General features: G+C 49.5%; 2 long non-coding RNA genes across 2 annotated transcripts; both read left to right on the forward strand.

The window, feature by feature from the left end:
• Positions 1–13,887: 13,887 nt before the first annotated feature.
• LOC127393973 (uncharacterized) lies at positions 13,888–14,408 on the forward strand. The gene is made up of 3 exons (XR_007891576.1): positions 13,888–13,918; positions 14,025–14,074; positions 14,178–14,408. It is a non-coding gene; the product is annotated as an uncharacterized LOC127393973 (long non-coding RNA).
• A 1,662-nt stretch (positions 14,409–16,070) lies between these two features.
• On the forward strand, positions 16,071–19,761 carry LOC127393971 (uncharacterized). The gene is made up of 4 exons (XR_007891574.1): positions 16,071–16,113; positions 16,195–16,237; positions 16,336–17,745; positions 18,400–19,761. It is a non-coding gene; the product is annotated as an uncharacterized LOC127393971 (long non-coding RNA).
• Positions 19,762–20,752: the final 991 nt, after the last annotated feature.

Here is a 20,752-nt window from a genome sequence, read left to right on the forward strand (position 1 = left end):
TGTCTCTCTTGCCATCCTCCTATATCACTGTCTCGTACCCCTCCTTTATTCCTCTCTTGTGCCCTACTCTATTCCTTTCTTACCTCTCTCTTGTCCCCCTCCTGTATCTTTCTCTTGTGCTACTCCTGTCTTTTGTCCCCCTTCTCTATTTCTCTCTTGTCCCTCTTTTCCATCCCTCTCTTGGCCCCTTCCTCTATCTCTTGTCCCCCTTCTTTAACCCTCTCTTGTCCCCCTCCTGTGTCTGTCTCTTGTCCCCCTCCTCTGTGTCTCTCTCGTGCCCCTCCTCCATCCCATTTTATCCCTCTCTTGTCCCCCTCCTGTATCTTTCTCTTGTCCCCCTCCTCTTTCTCTCTCTTGTCCCCCTCTTCTATCCATCTCATGTCCCCCTCCTCTATCCCTCTCTTGTCCCCTTCCTCTTTCTCTCTCTTGTCATCCTATCCCTCTCTTGTCGCCCTCCTCTATCTCTCTCTTGGCCCCCTCCTCTATCCCTCTCTTGTACTCCTCCTTTATTCCTCTCTTGTCCCTCTCCTATTTGTCTCTCTTGGCCCCCTCCTATTTGTCTCTCTTTCCCCCCTCCTCTATCTCTCTCTTATCCCTCTTTTCCATCCCTCTCTTGGCCCCCTCCTTTATCTCTTAGCCCCCTCCTCTATCCCTCTGTTGTACCCCTCCTTTATTCCTCTCTTGTCCCTCTCCTATTTGTCTCTCTTTTCCCCCTCCTCTATCTCTCTCTTGTCATCCTTTTCTATCCCTTTCTTGTTTCTCTCCTCTGTCTCTCTCTTTCCCCTCCTATTTGTGTCTCTTGTCCCCCTTTTCTATCCCTTTCTTGTTTCCCTCCTTTCTTTCTCTTGTCCTCCTATCCTATCTGTTTCTTGTTCCCCTCCTCTGTCTCTCTCTTGGCTCCCTCCTCTGTCCCTCTCTTGTATCCCTGCTGCATTCCTCTCTTGTGCCCCTTCTCTATCCCTTTCTTATCCCTCTCTTGTCCCCCTCCTCTCATCTCTCTTTTACCCCTGCTCTTTCTCTCTCTTGGCCCCCTCCTCTCTCTCATCCCCCTCCTCTATCCCTCTCTTGTGCCCCTCCTCTTTCCTTTTCTTATTCCTCTCTTGTCCCCCTCCTCTGTCTCAACCTCCTATCCCTCTCTTGTTCCCCTCCTGTCTCTCTTTTGTTCCCCTCTTGTCCCCCTCCTCTGTCTGTCTTGCCATCCTCCTGTGTCTCTTGTCCCCCTCCTATATCACTGTCTCGTACCCCTCCTTTATTCCTCTCTTGTGCCCTACTCTATTCCTTTCTTACCTCTCTCTTGTCCCCCTCCTGTATCTTTCTCTTGTGCTACTCCTGTCTTTTGTCCCCCTTCTCTATCTCTCTCTTGTCCCTCTTTTCCATCCCTCTCGTCCCCCTCCTCTATCTCTCTCTCGGCCCCTTCCTCTATCTCTTGTCCCCCTTCTTTAACTCTCTCTTGACCCCCTCCTCTATCCCATTTTATCCTTCTCTTGTCCCCCTCCTGTATCTTTCTCTTGTCCCCCTCTTGTCTTCTGTCCCCCTCCTCTTTCTCTCTCTTGTCCCCCTCTTCTATCCATCTCCTGTCCCCCTCCTCTATCCCTCTCTTGTCCCCCTCTCTTGTCCCCTTCCTCTTTCTCTCTTTTGTCATCCTATCCCTCTCTTGTCGCCCTCCTCTGTCTCTCTCTTGGCCCCCTCCTCTATCCCTCTCTTGTACCCCTCCTTTATTCCTCTCTTGTCCTGCTCCTATTTGTCTCTTGTCCCCCTCTGCTATCCCTCTCTTTTCCCCCTCCTCTCTCTCTCTCTTGTCCCCCTTTTCTATCCCTTTCTTATTCCCCTCCTTTCTCTCTCTTGTCCTCCTATCTGTCTGTTGTTCCCCTCCTCTTTCTCTCTCTTGACCCCTCCTCTGTCTCTTTGTTTTCCTCCTCTTACTGTCTCTTGTTGTCCTGTTCTATCCCGACCTTGGTCCTCTTCTCTGTGTCTGTCTTATACCCCTGCTGTATTCCTCTCCAGTGCCCCTTCTCTATCCCTTTCTTATCCCTCTCTTGTCCCTCTCCTCTTTGTCTCTCTTGTCCCTCTTCTCTGTCTCTCATTCCCCTCCTTTGTCTCTCATCCCCCTCCTCTGTCTCTGTCTGGTGCCCCTCCTCTTTCCTTTTCTTATTCCTCTCTTGTCCCCCTCTGTCTCGTCCTCCTATCCCTCTCTTGTCCCCCTCCTCTGTCTCTCTTTTGTCCTGCTCCTCTGTGTCTCTCTTGGCCCTCTCCTTTGTCTCTTTTCCCCCTCCTATATCACTGTCTTCTACCCCTCCTTTACTCCTCTCTTGTGCCCCTTCTCTATTCCTTTCTTATCTCTCTCTTGTCCCCCTCCTGTATCTTTCTCTTGTGCTACTCCTGTCTTTTGTCCCCTTCCTCTATCTCTCTCTTGTTCCCTCCATCTCTTTTTTTCCCTCTCTGTCTCTCTGCCCCCTTCTCTCTCTGCTCCTCTCTCGTTCTATTTTTGCCCCCCCTCCCCTCTATTCTCCCCTCCTCTGACTCCCTCTCTCTTTTTCTGCCCCTTTCTCTCTCTCACTGCCCTCCTCTCTCTGCCACTCTCCCTCTGTCCCCCTCTCTCTTTCTCTGTCCCTCTCTCTCTCTGCCCCTTTCTTTCTCTCTGTCTCTCTCTCTGCCCCTCTCTGCTCCCCTCTCTGCCACCCTCTCTCTCTCTCTGCACCCCCCCCCCCCCACCCCCTCCCACTTCCCCCATCTCTGCCACACCCCCTCTCTGCCCCTCCATCTCTCTGCTACACCCCCTCTATTCGGTCCCCCCTTTATCTTTCCCCCCCCCTTCTCTCTGCCCCTCCACCCCCCACCCCTCACTCTCTCTCTTTCCCTCTCTCTCTGCCCCTTACTCTGCCCCCCCCCTCTCAGTCTGCCCCCTCTCTCTGTGCCCTCTCAGCCCCCCCTTCTCTCTCTGCTCGCTCTCTTTTTCGCTGCCCCCCTCTCACTCTTGCTGCCACCCTCTCTCTCTCACTGCCTCCCCCTCTCTTTTCCTGCCCCACTCCTTTCTGCCCCCCTTCTATCTCTGCCCCCTTTCTCTCTGCTCCTGTTTCTTTCTCTTAACCACTCTCCTGCTCCCATCATCTCTGCCCTTCTCTCTCTCTCTCTCTCTCTCCCCCCTCTCTCACTGCTCCCTCTCTTTCTCTCTGACTCCTCTCTTTGCCCCCTCTCTTGGTGCCCCTATCTCTTTCACTGCCCTCTGCTCTCTTGCTGCCCCACTCTCTCTGCTCTCTCTATGCCCCTCTCTCAGTCTGCCCCCCTCTGTCTCTGCCTGCTCTCTCTCTGCCTCCTTGTTTTCTCTCTAACCCCTCTTTCTCTCTCTGCCCCCCCTGCACCCCGCTCTCTCTCTGCCCTCCTCTCTTGCCCCCCCATCCCTCCTTCTCTCTCTACCCCCACTCTCTTTCTATGCTCTTTCTCTCTGCTCCTCTCTTCTTACATCAGTGTTTAATTAAAGCTATGTTTTCAATCCAGCCAAGTCTCCGTCTTTTTCTCTCCTTCTCTACCTGGGTGGGAGGGGTAGGGGATTGAGAGCTGTTGTCAAACCTGAGTCAAACGGTGACATACCCCGTCTTCTCTGGTTTTTTTTTCAGCCTCTCCTCTCTTTCTTTTTTTTTGTCGGGCCTCACTTCTCTCTTCTTTTTGTCAGACTCCCTTCTCTCTGTTTTTTTTGTCAGCCACTCCTTACCTCTTTTTTCACTTTTCAGCCACACTTCTCTGTTTGTCTCTCCTTATTTTGTCAGGCTTCCATTCTCTTGTAGTTCTAGAGAAGAAAGACAGGAGTCCTTGAAGAAAAAAGAAGCCATTCAACTGAGACTAGGGACGCCTTCTGTAGCCACTTTTACTGTGGAGTCAGCAGAGATAAAGCAGGAGAAGAGACAAAACTGCCAAAGGTTCCTGTGAGGAAGACTGAAGGATGAAGTAAACGACTCCCCAGGAGACCCTAATGGACTTAACATGCATGCGATAATGGGCAGACACTTATGTAAATGATTTATTGAGAAACTAGTGAATACGTAAGCTGATTCTTATAAAAATACTACACATAATTATCAGCTGTATATATATCTCTCACCTTACCTTGTAAGGTGCACACGTTTTTGGAGAAGCTGTACCCTGTGCATTTGGTGCTGTCAATAAAGAATACTGACTCAACAGTACTTAGACTGTTGGGGGAGCTTTTTTCCATGCTGTGTTTTCATTTTTCAGTACCCCTTCTCTCTTTTTTGTCAGCCTCCCCCTTTTTTCTTCCCCTTCTTTCTTTTCTTGTCACTACCCCTTTTCTCTCTTACTCTCTCTTTTAAACCCCCCTTCTCTCTGTTTTTTTGTCAGCCCCTCCTTTTGTCTTTCTCACTTTTTTTGTCAAGCCTCAGTTCTCTCATTCTTTTTGTCAGCTCCCCATCTCCATCTCTCTGGTTTTTTTCGTCAGCCATTCACGTCCTCTTCACTCTTTTCATTTTTCAGCCCCCCTTATCCTTTTTTTTGTCAGCCCTACTTCTGTCTTTCAATTTTTCAGCCCCCCTTCTCTGTCTCTCTCTCTCATCAGCCCCTCTGTTCTTACTCTATTTGGAGTTATCAGCCCCCCTTTGCTCTTCTGTTTTATGTCAGCCCCCTTTTCCTATCTCAATCTACCTTTATCTCTCCCTTTTTTTTTTTTTTGTTAGATCCACTTCTATCTTTCTCTGTTTTTTTTTTGTCAGCCACTCCTTATCTCTCTTTCTCTGTCTTTGCAGTATTAAGCCCCCCTCGTCCTTTTCTCTTTTTTTCTGTTTTTGTCAGCCCCACTTCTCTCTGTCTTTTCATTTTTCAGTGCCCCTTCTCTCTCTCTGTGTCGTCTTTGTCAGCCTCCCCTTCTGTCTTTTTAATTTTTTTTTATCAGCCCCCCTTCTCTTTTTCTCACTCTGTTTTAATATATCCTTTCTCTCTCTCTCCCTCTTTTATTTTTTTTTTAGCCCCCCCATCTACCTCTCTCTCTCTTATTTGTCAGCCTTCCCAGTTCTAAATCTTTTTGGTTTTGTTTTTTTTCAGCTCCCTTGTCTTTTTTGTTTCTCTGTTACCCTTCCATCTCTTTATCTCTCTCTCTCTCTTCTTTTTCAAACTCCTTCTCTCTGTTGTTTTTTTTAACCCCCAGGTCTCTCTCTCTTTCAGTACCCACTTTTCTCTTTGCTTTTATTTTATCAGCCCACCCCCCCTTTTCTCCTTCTTTCTTTTCTTGTCACTTCCCCTTTCTCTCTTTTTTAAGGCCCCCCTTCTCTTGCTCTTTTTTTGTCAGCACCTCCTTCTGTGTCTCTCTCTTTCTCTCCCTTTCTCCCTCCCTCCCTTCTTTTCCTGGGCCTCACTTCCCTCTCTCTCTCTTATTGTCAGCCCCCACCTCCCTCTCTGTATTTTTGTCAGCCACTCCGTATGTCTCTTTTCATTTTTCAGACCTGATTTTTAACCCCCTTCTCTCTCTCCTTTTTTTTTTTTTGTCAGCCCCCCATTCTTACTCTATTTGAATTTATCAGCCCCCCCCACCTTTTTTTTTTGTTAGCCACCCTTCTCTCTTTTTTTAATCAACCATTTATCTCTTTCTGTCTCTCTCCTTTTGTCCACCCCCACAATTCTTACTCTCTGTTTGGATTTATCAGTGTCCCTTCTCTCTTTTTTTGTCAGTGTTCTCTCTCTCTCTTATTACCTACCCTTTATCTTTTTCTCTGTCTTTTTTTTTTTTTTTGTTAGCCATCCTTCTCTTTTTTTCTTATCATTTTTCAGCACCCCTTCTCTCTCTTGCTCAGAGTAAGTCAGTCCCTCCTTCTCTCTCTTCTTTTGTCAGCTCTTTTTTTTTTTTTCAGCCCTTTCTTCCTATCTTTTACATTTTGAGCCCCCCGTCTTGCTCTTTTTTTCTTAGCCCCCTGTGTTTTTATAACTTTTTGTCAAGCCCCCCCTTGTCTCTTTCTGTCTTTTAATTTCCCCCCCGCCTTTTCTCTCTTTTTTTTAAGCTCCCCTCTTTTTTTTTGTTTGTCAGTCCTTCCTCTCTCTTCCTGTCCTCTTTTGTCAGACCCTTCATCTCTGTCTCTCTTTTTTTCAGATCCCCTGTTTGTTTTTGTCTTTTAGATTTTCCACATCCTTCTCTCTCTCTTCTTTTCTGGTCATCTCACTCTTCTCTCTGTCTCTATTTCTCTTATTTTGTCAAAGCCCTCTTCTGTCTCTCTTGCTCTCTGTCCCCTTTTTTCAGCTGCCCCCTCGTACTGTTTTTGTCTGTCAGTTGCCATGTCTCTCTTTTTAAGCCACCCATCTCGCTCTTTCTTCTTTAACCCCTTCCATTTTCTCTTTCTCTCTTTCTTCTTTTGTCAGTCCCTCCCTCTCTCTTCTTTCTCACTTTATTAATTTTTGTCAGCCCCCCCCTTCTTACTGTGTTTGGATTTGACAGCCCTCTCCTTTCTCTTTCTTTTCTTGTCACTTCTCCCATCTCTCATTTTTTTTAATGTCAGTACCCCTTCTCTTTCTCCCCCCCCCCCCCCCCTTTTTTTTTTTGTCAGCCCCTCCTTTTCTCTTTCTCACTTTCTTTTTGGCAGGGCCACACTTTCTGTCTCTCTGTTTTTGTCAGCCACTCCTCTGTTTTTCTTTTCATTTTTCAGCCCCTTTTCTGTCTCTCTCTTTTTCACTCTCATTTTTTGTCAGACCCCCCATCCCTCTCCTCTTTTTTTAGTCAGATTTCATGTCTCTCATTTTTTTTTACATTGACTTTTTATTTTTAACCCCCCTCTTTCTCCTTTTTTTTTTAAGCTCCCCTTTCTCTTTTTTTTTTTTTTTTTTTTTTTTTTGTCAGCCCCCTATTATTACTCTCTCTCTTTTGATTTGTCAGCCTGTTTTTTCTTGTGGGGTTTTTTTTTTTTTGGCAGATCACCTATCTCTCTCACTCCCTTACTCTCTTTTTTTTTTTTTCTGTGAAACCCTTCTTCTCTCCCTTTTTGTCAGCTGGCCTCTCCTTTCTTACTGTTTCGTTGTTTGTTTTGGTCAGCCTCCTATGTTTCTATGTTTCTCTCTTTTTTTGAGCTCCCAATTTTGCTCTCTTTTTTTTTTTTTGTGAGCTCTGTTTCTCTCTCTCTCGCTTTCCTTTTTAACCCCCTCCATTTTTTTCTCTCCCTCTTTTTTCTTTTGTCAGCTGTCTCTGTTATTCTTTTGGTCAGCTCCCCCATCTTTTTTTTTTTTTTTTTGTCAGCCCTCTTTCTGTCTTATTTTTGTAAGCCCCCTTTCTCTCTCTCTTTTTGTTGTTTTTTAATTTTTTTGGTTGTCAGACCCCCTTTCCCTTTGTCTTAATTTTTTAGCCCTCTTCTTTCTCTTTTCTTGTTAGCCCCCCATCCCTCTATTATTCTTTTTTTTTTTGTCAGTCTTCCCATTGTCTCTGTCTTTTCATTTTTAACTCCTCCTTCTCTCTTTCTCTTTTTTAGGCCCTGCCGCCTCTCTCTGTTTTCTTTCCTGCCCCCCATGTCTCTTTTTCTCTATTTTATATTCTGTCATCCCCCCTCACGTCTACCCCTCTCTCTCTCTGACCCCCTCTCTCTGCTCCTTTTTCTCTCTTAACCTTTCTCTCTCTCACTGCCCCCTCATCCTCTCTCTCTGCCCCTCCCTCTCTCTCTGCCCCCTCCACCAGCACCCCATCTTTTCCACATCCCCCTTCTGTCTTCCCCTCTTTCTCTCTGCCCCCTGTCTCTGCCACACCTCCTCTCTGCACCCCCCCCTCTCTGCCACCCCCCCTTCCCCCCTTCTCTCTGCCCCCCTCTTTTGCCCCTCACTCTTTCTCTCTGCCCCCTCTCTCTCTGCTCCTGTTTTTCTTTCTTAACCTTTCTCTCTCTCTCTGCCCACCCTCTGCCCCCTCTTTCTCTCTCTGCCCCCACCATTTCTCTGCCTCCCCCCTCTCACTCTCTGCCCCCCCCGCTCCTCTCTCTGTCCCCCCTCTCGCTCACTTTGCCCATCTCTTTCTCTCTGCTCTTTTCTCTCTGTCCACCTCTCTCTCTCTCTCTGCTCCTCACTCTCTCTGTCTCTGTCCCCCCATCTCTCTGCTCCCCCTCTCTCTCTCTGCTCCCCCTCTCATTTTCTGCCCCCCTTCTGCCATCCCCCCACTCTATCTGCCCCTCTCTCTCTGTCCCCCCTTCCCTTCTCTCTCTATCCCCCCTCTCACTCACTTTGCCCCTCTTCTTCTCTCTGCTCCTTTCTCTCTCTCTGTCCATCTCTTTCTCTCTCTGCACCCCCCCCTCTCTGCCACCCCCCTTTCCCCCCTTCTCTCTGCCCCCCTCTTTTGCCCCTCACTCTTTCTCTCTGCCCTCTCTCTCTGCCCCCCCCATTTCTCTGCCTCCCCCCTCTCTCTCTCTGCTCCCCCTCTCACTCTCTCTGCTCCCCCCTCTGCTCCTCTCTCTCTCTGCCCCCCCTTCCCTTCTCTCTCTGTCCCCCCTCTCTCACTCACTTTGCCCCGTCTTCTCTCTGCTCCTTTCTCTCTCTCTCTGTTCATCTCTTTCTCTCTCTACCCCCCCCGTCTGCCCCTTTCTCTCTCTCTCTCTGCCCCTTTCCTTCTCTCTGCTTCTTTCTCTCTTTCGCTGCCCTCTCTCTCTTGCTGCCCTCCTCTCTCTCTCTCCCTCTCTTTGCCACACCCCCTCTCTCTATACCCCCCTGCCACCCCCACCTCTCTTCCTGCCATTCTCTCTGTCCCCCCTTTCTCTCTGACCCCTCTCTGCCCCCCCTCTATCTCTGCCCCCTCTCTCTCTGCTCCTGTTTTTCTCTCTTAACCTTTCTCTCTTGCTGCCCCCCTCTCTCTCTGCCCTCTTCTATTCTCTGCCTCTCCCTCTCTCTGCCCCCCCCCTTTCTGCCCCCCATTTCTCTGTCCCCCATCTCTCCGCTTCCCATCTCTCTCTCTCTGCTCCCCCTCTGCCATCCCCCCCCCCCTGACCCCCCTTCCCCTTTCTCTCTCCCCCCCATCTGCCCCTCTCTCTATCTGCCCCTCTCTCTCTCTGCCCTCCCTTCTGCCTCCCTCTCCCGTCTCTCTCTGTTCCCCTCTCGCTCTTTGCCCCTCTCCTTCTCTCTGCTCCTTTCTCTCTCTCGCTGCCCCCCCCCCATTTCTCCCCCCCCAACTCTGCCCCCTGTCTCTCTCTCTCTGCTCCCTCCTGCCACTCCCCCCATCTCTACCACACCCCGTCTCTTCCTCCCTTTCTCTCTGCCCCCCCCGTGCTCCTCAGTCTGTCTCTGCCCCCCCCTTTCTCTCTGCCCCCCTCTCTCACTGCCACCTCCCCCATCTCTGCCACACCTCCTCTCTCTGAACCCCCCCTTCCCCCTTCTCTCTGCCCCTCACTCACTCTCTGCCCCTCTCTCTCTCTTGCTGCCTCCCTCTCTCCCTCTCTCTGCCCTCCCTCTATTCTCTGCTCCTCCCTCTTCCCCCCCCCGCCACCTCCCCCATCACTACCACACCCCCCTCTCTCTTCCCCCCTTCTCTCTGCCCCTCACTCTCTTTCTCTGCCCCCCCATCTGCTCCTGTTTTTCTCTCTGAACCTCTCTCTCACTGCCCTCCCTCTCTCTCTCTGCTCCCCTCCTCTGCACCCCCCTTTCTCTTTGCCCCCCCCATCTGCCCCTTTCTCTCTCTCTCTCACTTGCTGCCCTCCTCCTCTCTGCTCCTTTCTCTCTCTTGCTGCCCTCTCTCTCTCTTGCTGCCTCTCTCTCTCTCCCGCCCCCTCTGCCCCCCTCTCTCTCTCTGCCACCCCCTCGTCTCTGCCACAACCCCTCTCTCTGCACCCCCCTGCCACCCCCACCTCTTACCCCCTTCTCTCTGCCCTCCTCTCTCTCTCTGCCCCTCTCCTTCTCTTTGCTGCTCTCTCTCACTCTCTGCCCTCCTCACTCTCTCTGCCCCCTCTTCCCCCTCTCTCTCTGCACCCCCACCTCTGCCACCCCACCTCTCTTCCCCCCTTCTCTCTGCCCCCACCTCTGCCCTTCACTCTCTCTCTGTCCCCCTTTCTCTCTCTGCTCCCCCCTCTATCTCTGCCTCCTCTCTCTGCTCCTTTTTCTCTCTTAACCTCTCTCTGTCCCCCCTCTGCCCCCCCTTTTCTCTGCCTCTCCCTCTATCTCTTTGCCCCCTGTCACCCCCCATCTCTACCACACCCCCTCTCTTCCCCCCCAGTCTCTCTGCCCCCCCCTGCTCCTCTCTCTGTCTCTGCATCCTCCCTCTGCCACCCCTCTCTGCCACACCTCCTCTCTCTGCACCCCCTTCTCTGCCACCCCTCCCCTCTTCCCCCCTTCTCTCTGCCCCTCACTCTTTCTCTCTGCCCCCTCTCTCTGCCCCCCCATTTCTCTCTGTCCCCCCATCTCTCCACCTCCCCCCTCTCTCTGCTTTCACTCTCTGCCCCCCCTCTGCCATCCCCCCTTCCATCTCTCTTTGTCCCCCTCTCACTGTCTTTGCCCCTCTCCTTCTCTCTGCTCCTTTCTCTCTCTTGCTGATCTCTCTCTCTTGCTTACTTCCTCTCTCTCCGCCCCCCCTGCCCCCTCTCTCTCTGTGCCACCCCCCTGTCTCTGCCACCCCCCCTCTCTCTGCAACCCCCCTGCCACCCCCACTTCTCTTCCCCCCTTCTCTCTGCCCCCCTCTCTGCCCTCCTCTCTCTGTCTCTCCCCCTCTTTCTCTCTGCCCTCTCTCTGCTCCTTTTTCTCTCTCCTAATCTCTTTCTCTCTTGCTCCCCCCCCTTCTCCCCCTTTATTCTCTGCCCCTTCCTCTCTCTGTCTTCCCCCCCAACACCCCCCGATCTCTACCACACCCCCTCTCTTTTCCCCCCTTCTCTCTGCCTGCTCTCTCTTGCTGCCCCCCTTTCTCTCTCTGCCCCCCCTCTCTTTCTGCCTGCCCTCTATTCTCTGCCTCTCCCTCTCTCTCTCTGCCTACCCTCTTTCTCTCTGCCCCCCCATCTCTCCACCTCCCCCTCTCTCTGCCCCCCCCTCACTCTCTCTCTCTGCCCCCCCCTCTCTGCCCCCCTCACTCTCTCTGCCCCCCCTCACTCTCTCTGCCCCCCCTCCCTCTGCCACCCCCACCTCTCTTCCCCCCTTCTCTCTGCCCCCCCCTTTCTCTTTGCCCCCATCTCTGCCCCTCACTCTCTCTTTTTCATCTTCCTCTTTTTCTTTCTCCTTTTTTTGTCCCCCTCCCCCTATTTATTGGCCCCACCATTCTTTTTTTTTTTTTCAACCCCCATCTCTTTTTCTGTCTTTTTTTTTTCTCCTCTGTTTCTCCTTCTTTTTAGTCCCCCCCTTTTCTCTCTTTTTGTTTTCCCCCCTTCTTTCTCGTTTTCTCAGCCCCACCATTCTCTTTTTTTTCAACCTCCTTTTCTCTTTTTTCTTCTGTCTCCCCTTATCCCTCTTTTTTTTAACCACCTCTTTTCTCTTTTTTTTCTCCAATCCTCCTTGTCTTATGTTGACAGTCGTTTCTCTTAATTTTTTCTTTTTTCAACCCCCCTTTTCTCTCCATCTTTTTTTTCCATTCCCCATCTCTCTTTTTATTTTGGTCTTCTTACTCCCTCTTCTTTTCTTTTTTTGTCCTCTTTTTATTTTTTTCCTTTGTTTTTTGCTGTTTCCTTTTTGTTTCCCTTTTTTTTTTTTTTTCCTAAATTTTCTGTGTAGCCTGGCATGATATTACTGTTTTATTTAATCTATAGTCAGTAAGAATGGAGTTTAAGTCTTACCTGGTTATCTTATTGATGTAGTAGATGTAGAGCAAGTACAGGCATTTTCATTTCCAGAAAACAGTCTTTCTTTGCTTGGGCTGTAAAAGAACATAAGAAACTCATTTGTTGTCCTCCTGGCTGCATTATACCTTCTGGTGGTTGGCTCCTCCCCTTTCCCAGGGGATTGTGGGAAGGGTGGTGGGTGGGACTTGGGGTATATTAGCTACAGTCTCTCCTCAGGGAGCTCAGTTCCCTCTCAGGCTTCTCTGAGGTTAGAGCTCTCTGGTTCTTTTACAATTAAGGCAGCTTTTGGCATGTCTGGGTTACTCAGGTCAGTTCCAGTATTTCAAGAAGCAGAGGTGTCTGTTTAAGGTAAGAACTTTAGCATATATTGAAGTTTTTCTGCATTTACTAGAAAATACTTCTAGAAAGTTTTCTGTGGGGTTTTTTGTTGTTTTGTTAAAGGTTAGTAATTTTATATTGTATATTTTGGGTGGCTTGAATGGCTTAATGGTACGGTTATGGTTTTCATTTTTTTTGTTTAAGGTGTAGTGTGTTTTTTAGTGTCTTCTGACATGATGGAGTTAGAACTTGGTGTATGTTAAGAGTTTTGCTAGATGTGGAATAAGTTTTAGGTGTAGTCTGTGAACAGGAGAGATGGTGAATTTATCTAGCAGGGGTTAGCATGAGCCTTTTTAATCTGCACGTACATCGAGTTGTAGTGCATCTCAAGAAAATATTTGGGATATGGGTCATAGCCTCTTTGGGCCTATGGGATGCCTTATCACCTTTTCTAACTGCTCACAATATACTCTACCATCTCCCAAATCCTTTTAGCTTGCAGCAGGTCCCTAGCTGGAGTCTAAATGTCAGGACGGCACTTACATTATGGGCCCTGTAGCAAAATCAAGAGCCCACGGCACGATGTAAGATACAAGCTGATTGTGGAACACAGGTGAGGTGGAGGCTATGTTTCTTTTGAGGAGAAGGAGGGTGTAATGGAATACATCTGTGGTAACACATGCAGTACTTCTGGTGTTGTTTTTGTGCAGGAGAAGAAGATGAACCCTGAGACTACAGGAACAACCTAGTCAGCCGATGTGGGGTTTTTATTGGCAAGGATGGGTTCAGCCTATCAGCCCTCCAAAAGATAAGTAGAAGGACCGGGGGTGGGGGGAATGGGCAGCGAGAAGGAGTTTGGGAATGGCAGAGGGGCGTTTTAATGTAGGGGAGAGGGCTGTGTAGGTGCAGTCATCTTTGGGCAGGTGAAGAGACAGGCTTACTTGTCAGCACTGCTGCAACACGTGCTGGGCAGGGCAGCTCCAGCCTGTGTGAGGTCTTGTGTAGCTTGTGTCTTCTGTCTCAGGTTCCTTGGAACCTCCTCAGGTCTCGATGTTCTCCTAGTTTTCTCAGAGCGTGTCGCTGCATCAGCCTCTCTCACATAGCGAGTCCAAAGCGCAGATCGGTTTCAGAAGTTTACGGACAATCCTCTTTTCGCGACATCGTTCTCGCTACAACGGCAGTGTGTCTCTGGCAGTCGTTTTCTTCCAAGCCGGGACTTTCCCGTGTCCTTACATTCTTAAGTCTTTAACCCAGTCTTCTTGCACATCCTTCATCAGTTTTCATGCTCTAAGCAGGACAAATAGCAGTTATGTTTGACTCATTCATCTGGCTGCCATAGAGCCTCCTTGTCTCAGCATCGCATCCCGCTCGGTCATCTTGCCCGGCAGCGTCTCCGAGTCTTCTCGCCGGGAACTTTCTCTCATCGTCAAGCTGTGCGCTTCTGTCGGGTCGCTCGTAGCGTTCTGTGTTCGGCTTGGAGCTGCTCTGTCCAGAGTTGCCGAGTCAGGGTTTAGCGGAAGAGCCTCAAGTACCTCTAGTTAGGGTGTTGCTACACCTGGACTGTTAAGGCTTGTCTGGGTGGAGTTTAAAGTTTGGGGTGGTTTGCTGGCTGTAATTGCTCTCTAGATGGTATTCTTAAATGGGATCAACCTCTCTGGGAGCAGTAAGCTAATGAGCAGCCTCCTGGTGACTTGTATAATACTTTTTCAGATTCAGTGTGAAAGGAGTAGCAACAAAGAGATGGAGGAGGAGAGCTGAGTGCTGTGAGAAGGTAGGTCAATGTGTGGTGTCGGAGGCAATATGCAACTGGTGAGCATCTGACTAATAAGGGTTTTTTTTTTTTTCCTTTTGAAGGTGGAAGCAGAGAGCAAAGCAGATTAATGTCCCCAGAGGTGGGTAATGTAAGGCGAGTAATGACTAGGTGGATGATGGACCGGATATATTTCAGGTGCTGTCTACTCGGTGAGCTCCAAAGCATCCCTTGTTTGTGTCTTACAGGTGCTGCCCAGGCCTGACAGCAGCCACTCCAAATGATGGAGGTGGTACAGGTAAGGGGTCAAGGTAATGGAGTGAGAGAAGGGACTTGCTGTAGACAGGCTGTTGTTTCAGATAAATGTAATCAGCATGTGCCGTTTGCTTCATATCGTGCAGGTACCACACCCAGGTCAAGCTGTAAAGAGCCACCTCTAGGACAGAAGTGCCAGCATCTGACCTCTGAGGAGCCTGAGGCTAGGACCGCATCCAGCCACACCTAGGCTCCTCTCTGAGAAGGAGTTTAGAAAGCAAGGAGGTCAGGTCCAAACCTCGGCACTTGGCAGGAGATCAAGACATCCCTCTTAAATGCTTTGGTGGGACAAAGCAGCCCCCAGGGGAGCATATAGACGAGGTGAGTCGATTGTAGGCGAGGTCAATGAATTAAAGCGAGGTATTTTATTTGCAGTTTGCGGTCCACGTTTGGAATCGGTCGAGCACGGGATGCGAGTCCTGCATCCTTACAGGTTTAGGTCATAGCGTTCGGCTTTGTACATGCGCATCGGTCTGGATTTGTCTAGCTTCGTACCTGTATTTAATGGCAGTGTATTGGCATTGTTTTCCCTTGATGTGTGACCATATTGTATGTGTCTGGGTGGTGTATTTTCTCTCATGCGTATTCAGCTCGGTGTTGTATCGGACCCGTTACCGGTGCGTCGTATCGGGCTTGGGGTTGGATGGGACCCGTTACCGGTGCGTCGTATCGGGCTTGGGGTTGGATGGGACCCGTTACCGGTGCGTCTACTCGGGCTTGGGGTTGGATGGGACCCGTTACCGGTGCGTCGTATCGGGCTTGGGGTTGGATGGGACCCGTTACCGGTGCGTCGTATCGGGCTTGGGGTTGGATGGGACCCGTCGCTGTTGTCTTGTATTTGACTTGGTGGTGTAATAGACTGTATGATTACACTGTATTTCACCATGTGTTGTATCAGACTTTGTGTTTTTGCATTGTGTGTGACTTGGAAGTGTATTTATGGCAACTCGGTTAAGCATTTATCTTTGAGTTTTCGCAGATGCTGTGCGGGCTTGCATGTGGAATCGGATGAGCATTTGAGGTGAGTGGAAGAAGACACACACTGGCCGGGCTGTTTTCAGACATATTTCAGCAGAGTGTGCCTCTTTGCTTTGTCCTTTGCGGGTGCCACACCCAGGTTACACTGTAAGGAGGCACCTCCAGGATAGAAGCATGAGGATCTGACCTCTGAGGAGCCCAAGGCTAGGACCGGATCCAGCAGCACATAGGGTCCCTTTCTGAGAAGGAGTTTGGAAAGCAAGGGAGTCCGGTCCGAACCTCAGGGCTCGGCAGGAAGCTCAGGCTTCTCCTCAACACGTCAGCAGGATTAAGTCGTACGCCAAGGAGGTGCCGGAGTAGGTGAGGCGGTTGCGGGCCAAGGCAGTGACTTGGAGCAAAATACTTTGCGGATGCTAATTGTTTCCCTTTCATTTTGAAGGTCTCCTTAATGCCTCGGAGAGACAAAGCAGCCCGCACAGGAGCGTCTGGAGAAGGTGAGTCGGTTGTGGGCCAGGTTTGCAGTATCTTATCGGCACTCAGTTACTGTATTTCCCTTTTGGTTTTGCAGGTGCCACGCAGGCCACATTTTGAATCGGATGAGCATTTGAGGTGAGCTGAAGAAGGGAGTCACTGTGGCCAGACCGTTTCAGACATATTTGAGCAGCGTGCGCCTTTTGCTTTGTCTTTTGCAGGTGCCGCACCCGGGTCACGCCGTAACGAGCCACCTTCGGGACAGAAGCGTGAGGATCCGACCTTTGAGGAGCCCGAGGCTAGGAACGGGTGTAGCAGCACCTTGAGCCCCTCTTTGAGAAGGAGTTAGAAAGCAAGGGGCTCTATTCTGAACCTCAAAGCTCTGGAGGTTCAGATGCTTCTAACACTTGATGCTTGAGAAGGGACCAACCTGTTTGCCAAGGAGGAGGTGAGATAGTTGTAGTCTGGGCCAGTAAATTGGAGACAAATATGTTATGGATCTGTGGTTAATTGTTTTCCTGTGGTTTTTCAGGTGCCACGAAGGCCACCTTTGGAATCGGATGAGCGCTCGAGGTGAGCCGGGCTGGTAGCTAAGAAGCTGCTGGGGCTGGTACCTTGTCTCAGTAACAGGAATTTTGTCTTCTGGTGTTTTAGGTGCTATGAGGGATGACAGCAACAGCATCTCTGGGACGAGCAGGTGAGCAGAACACCACAGGGTTCTGAGGGGTTGGCGTTGCAGGAAGGGTCGGTATTGACATGGTATTTCCTGCATCGTCTGTGGGTGTTATATCGAAGGTGCTGAAGAGGAACCGTGTGACCGGAACATCCCTGTCAGCTGATGCGATTTGCTCGATGACCACGGCTTCAGATCCCAAGACCTCTGCAAGATAAGTTGAGGGACCAGGGTCTGGGAAGCAGTGGACAGAGGAGAGATGGTTGGGAACTGCAGGAAGGGGTTTTAAAACAGGGGAGAGGGCTCTGCAGGAGCAGTTCCCTTTGGGCAGCCAAAGGCAGCAGGTCACTTCTCAGGAAGAGTCCAGCACGTGCCGGGCAGGGCAGCTCCAGCCTGCGTGTGTGTCGGTGTGTGCAGTTTGTTGTCTGTGGTGTCTGGGAGGCTCCTCCAGTCTCGCCGTCTTCTCGGTGCTCTCAGAGCCCCTCGCCCATCTCGGGCACCATCCCTAGGGCTCAGAATGCCCACACTCATCAGCATAGCGCTTCAGCAGCCACTTTTCTTTCATAAGAAGATACAAGTGTGAATCAGTTTGCATTTCAGAAGATTCTTGCCGGTCCTCTGTGGCGATACTGTTCCCAACTGCATCTGCATCTCTGATCTCTCCATGTCCAGCTATAGCCTGGGACTTGTTGCGTGCATCTTGATGTTCCTAGGTCTTGAAGACAGGCTTCTTGCCCACCCATCCTCTCAGTTTTGACACCTTCTCGTCATGGGTTCTTACAGTGGACTTATTTCTTGTGCTGCCACAGAGCCTCCAACACCTCAGCATTGCCTCTCAGTAGCCAATCTTGTTGCCTCTCAGTAGGCAGTCTTGTCCAACAGTTCCGGATCCTGGAGATGTTCTTCTTGCCGAGAGTTTTGTCTAATTGTTTGTGGGCTCGTTTCACGTTTGCGTGTATGTTTAGTTTGGAGCTGCTCTGCCCGGGGCTGCCGGAGGAGTCGTAAGAGTCTCCGGTGTGAATGTTCCTGGGCTTTGAGAGTCGAGGCCAAGGTTGTACGGTCATCTTGGCCAAATCGGACATCGTTAGGATGGGTGGACAGTCGCTTCCCTGGTGTTTAACGGAGATGATTGGAGCCTTGCGGGAGGGCTTGCTCAATAGCAGTGGAACCGATGGACCCTCAAAGGTGTTACGTCAAGTATGTGTGGGCCTTAAAGTTCCGTGGTGGGATGCTTAGTAACAGGCTGGAGTTGAACTCCAGACGGCATTACTGAAGGAGTAGCAAGTTCTGTGGAATCTGCAAGCTCTAGATTGTAATGTGGCAATTCTGTGTAATTTTGTTTATCAGACAGAGCCATCGGGCTGCAAGCTCCACAACAGCAGAGGCGGGAGCAGAGCAACACGAGAAGGTTTGTTAGCGTGTGGTGTCGGAGGGAACCGGCTCCGGCGGCCGAATCCAGATCTCGGAGGGTTTGTCTTTTTGAAGGTGGGATGCGATGGAGAAAGCTTTCTGTCAGCCCCCAGTTTGAGCAGGTTTGTGTCAGGCAGGCCAAAGCAGCAGTTACTTATAAGGTGTCGGATCGGTGGAGTCACGAGCATCCCTCGTATTTTCCGCTTGACAAATACCGTTCGGTCCATCCTCCAGAGTGTGGGATTGGACTTCCTGCGGGCAGGGTGTCGTTAGCAGTATTGCAGCCTGAGACTGTCTCTGCAGGTGTGGTACAGAGCTCCAGTTCTATGAAATTTAGTTTTGGAAAGGAAGCAAGGGTCTGAATTCTGAGGAGACTGAGGCTAAGACTGGATCCAGATGCACCTAGAGTCCTCTTTGAGAAGGAGTTTGGGAAGCAAGGAGGTCCAGCCTGAGCCTCGTGACTAGCCGGGAGCAGCAGTTAGCGTGGAAGGGGAGCGGGTTCGGTCTGCAAGGTGCCTTAGCTTTTACATATGGGGCTAGGATTGGATCCAGCCACACCTAGACTTCTTTCTCAGAAGAAGTTTAGAAAGCAAGGGGGTCCAGCCTGAGCCTCATGACGTGGCATGAGTTTTAGATGTTCCTCTGGAATGTTTTGGAGGGAGGAAGCAGCCCCTGGGAAGGATATACAGAAGCTGAGTTGGTTGCCTGTGAGGTCAGTGAATCAAATGGAACCAATTTAATTTCAGTGACTCTTTTTATTCTTGGTTTTCTCGCAGGTCTGCGATGCACGTTTGGTATCGGATGAGCATCGGGTACGACTCCTGTGTCCGTACGGGTTTAGGTTGTACAGTCCAGGCTTACAATTTTCTGCGGTCTGGATTTGTTTTATATTGCTTTCTAAGTGTATTTAATGGCAGTGTATTGACTATGTATTTCATGACTGTGTTTCTCTTGTATCTATGATCATCTTGTATGTGTCTGGGTGTTGCATTTTATGTAGCAATGCGTATTGCATTAGTACGGCTTTATATAGGGTTTGTCGCTCTGATGTAGTACCAAAATTATCGATGGGATGTGTCACTATCAAACGGTTTGACTTGCAGATGTATGTGATTTTGTGTAACAATGTGTAACTTATATGCACAGTATGTTCACTTATTTCCTTTGTGTATTTTGTGCAGTTTGTATAATTGTAATGTATTTGCCGTGACAGTCGTTCCTCATAGCGGCAAATAATCGGCGTCGTCTCGGACTCGTCATTGTCCTCTGCGGTGTTGTTTGACCATCCACGTATAGCCTGTGAGTTGTAGTCAGGTGGTAAGAGGTGCTTTGCATCTGATTAACTGTTGTATTGGACTCATCGGTAACCCTTTGAGTCAGTGATGTACTAGATTTGACTGAACCGTCCTTTACCATGTATTGTATAAGATGTTGTACTAATGCCTTGTATGTGATTGTATATTGTAGCAGACACGGTGTTGCATTTTGTGCCTGTGTACGGTATCGGAACAGGTTGTTGCATATCGTTACCACACACTCGAACTACGTTTGAATCGGACCGCGTATCATATCACGGAATCGAGTAGCCTAACGGATTTGAGTCGGTATCACATTCCATCTTCGGTCAAATCATAATCGCATTTCAATCTCTACAACCTGCCATAGTCGCATAGTATGAGACTCGGTGCCACGTTTGACCCGGTAGCGGTGTGTTGTATGCGAATCGGTGGTGTAATAGACTCTGTCACACGGTACGTAGCAGTGTTTTGTATAAGACTTCGGTGCCGTCTCGCATTACATCAGGTTTTGTAATGCCGATTGAACATTTATCGTATCGGACCCATTAGCGCTGCGACGGATGGGACCGGGTATCGTAATAGTCTTTGTATTAGCGAATCGCACTGGGAACGTTCAGGTTCGATTCGTTGCGGTCGGTTCAGCCGTTACCGGGTGCCGTATTTGACTTTGCGTTCTCACACGAGCATTTTATGCGTGTAGTACGGGAGCCGTTCACATTGCATTGCATTTGCTTTGTTGTGGCAGTATTTTATTGTTATTTTGCAGTATCTTAAAGTGAATGTTATGACAATTTGTGTTTCTACACTGTCTCTGTATCACGGATTCATTGTTTTCAATCATGTAGCGTATGAGAGTCTGTATTACCGTATTGCACGTGATGTGTTGTATTAGACCTGTTGCGTTCGGAGGGTGCGGGGCTCATCGTACCTAACCCATAGTCACATAACTATATCTCGCATCTTCGCTACGCATCACCTTCGACTCGTTTACGGGGGATCGTCCGAGACTCGGCATCACGTCGGACCCATCGTCGCCTCACGTTCGACGTGGCGTCGTATCGGACGGAGCGCCGTGCATCGCTACGCATCGTACGGGAGTCATCGGTGTCACCTCGTAGTTGTCAGTGCCATAATGGGCTCAATAGTTGTATTTTACCCTGTATTGTTTAAGACTCGGTGTTTAATGCAATGTGTATTAGATGTTATCATTGCCTCGCATTTGACTATTTAGCGTGTCACAAGTCCAAGGGTGTTGTATCAGGCCTGTTATAGTAGCATTAGTTTTTACCATGTCTAGTATTAGGTCTGATACATGCCAATGTTTTTTGACCATATACTGTGTAAGAATCTGTGTTTTTGTATATGTGACTCGGTATTGTAGTAGGTGTGTTGCAGTGCATGTGATCGGTTGAGAAGAGTTCTTGTGTTCTGTGTGAGTGGGTGTTGTATTAGACATCCTTGCAGCCTCTGCATGGACTAGGTATGTTAATATACCTACTGTTACTGTTCAGTGCTTGTATTAGCATTGTATAGTATGTTGTAGTAACCTAATGTTGAGATACGTTATCGTAGTCGATGTCTCGGAGCGGCTTCGCACGCGACCGTGTCCGTTCCAACGGGCTTTCTGCCCGTCCAGGAGGCGACGGGCGTGCAGAGCGTGGGGTGAGAACGTGTTGCAGTCGGATGGTAGTTTTGGTGTACTATTGTCTGCACGAATGTGGCTTAGTGTGTAGTGTTGTAGTGTGAGGTTGATTTAGAACAGAAACCTGCTCTGTGGCGTGTTATCTTTCTTTAGATGTGGAGTTCTTCTATCTGTTGCTTTGCAATGTGA

The sequence above is a fragment of the Apus apus genome, chromosome 24 (assembly GCF_020740795.1).
Source record: "Apus apus isolate bApuApu2 chromosome 24, bApuApu2.pri.cur, whole genome shotgun sequence".
In the NCBI taxonomy this organism is placed as follows: Eukaryota; Metazoa; Chordata; class Aves; order Apodiformes; family Apodidae; genus Apus; species Apus apus.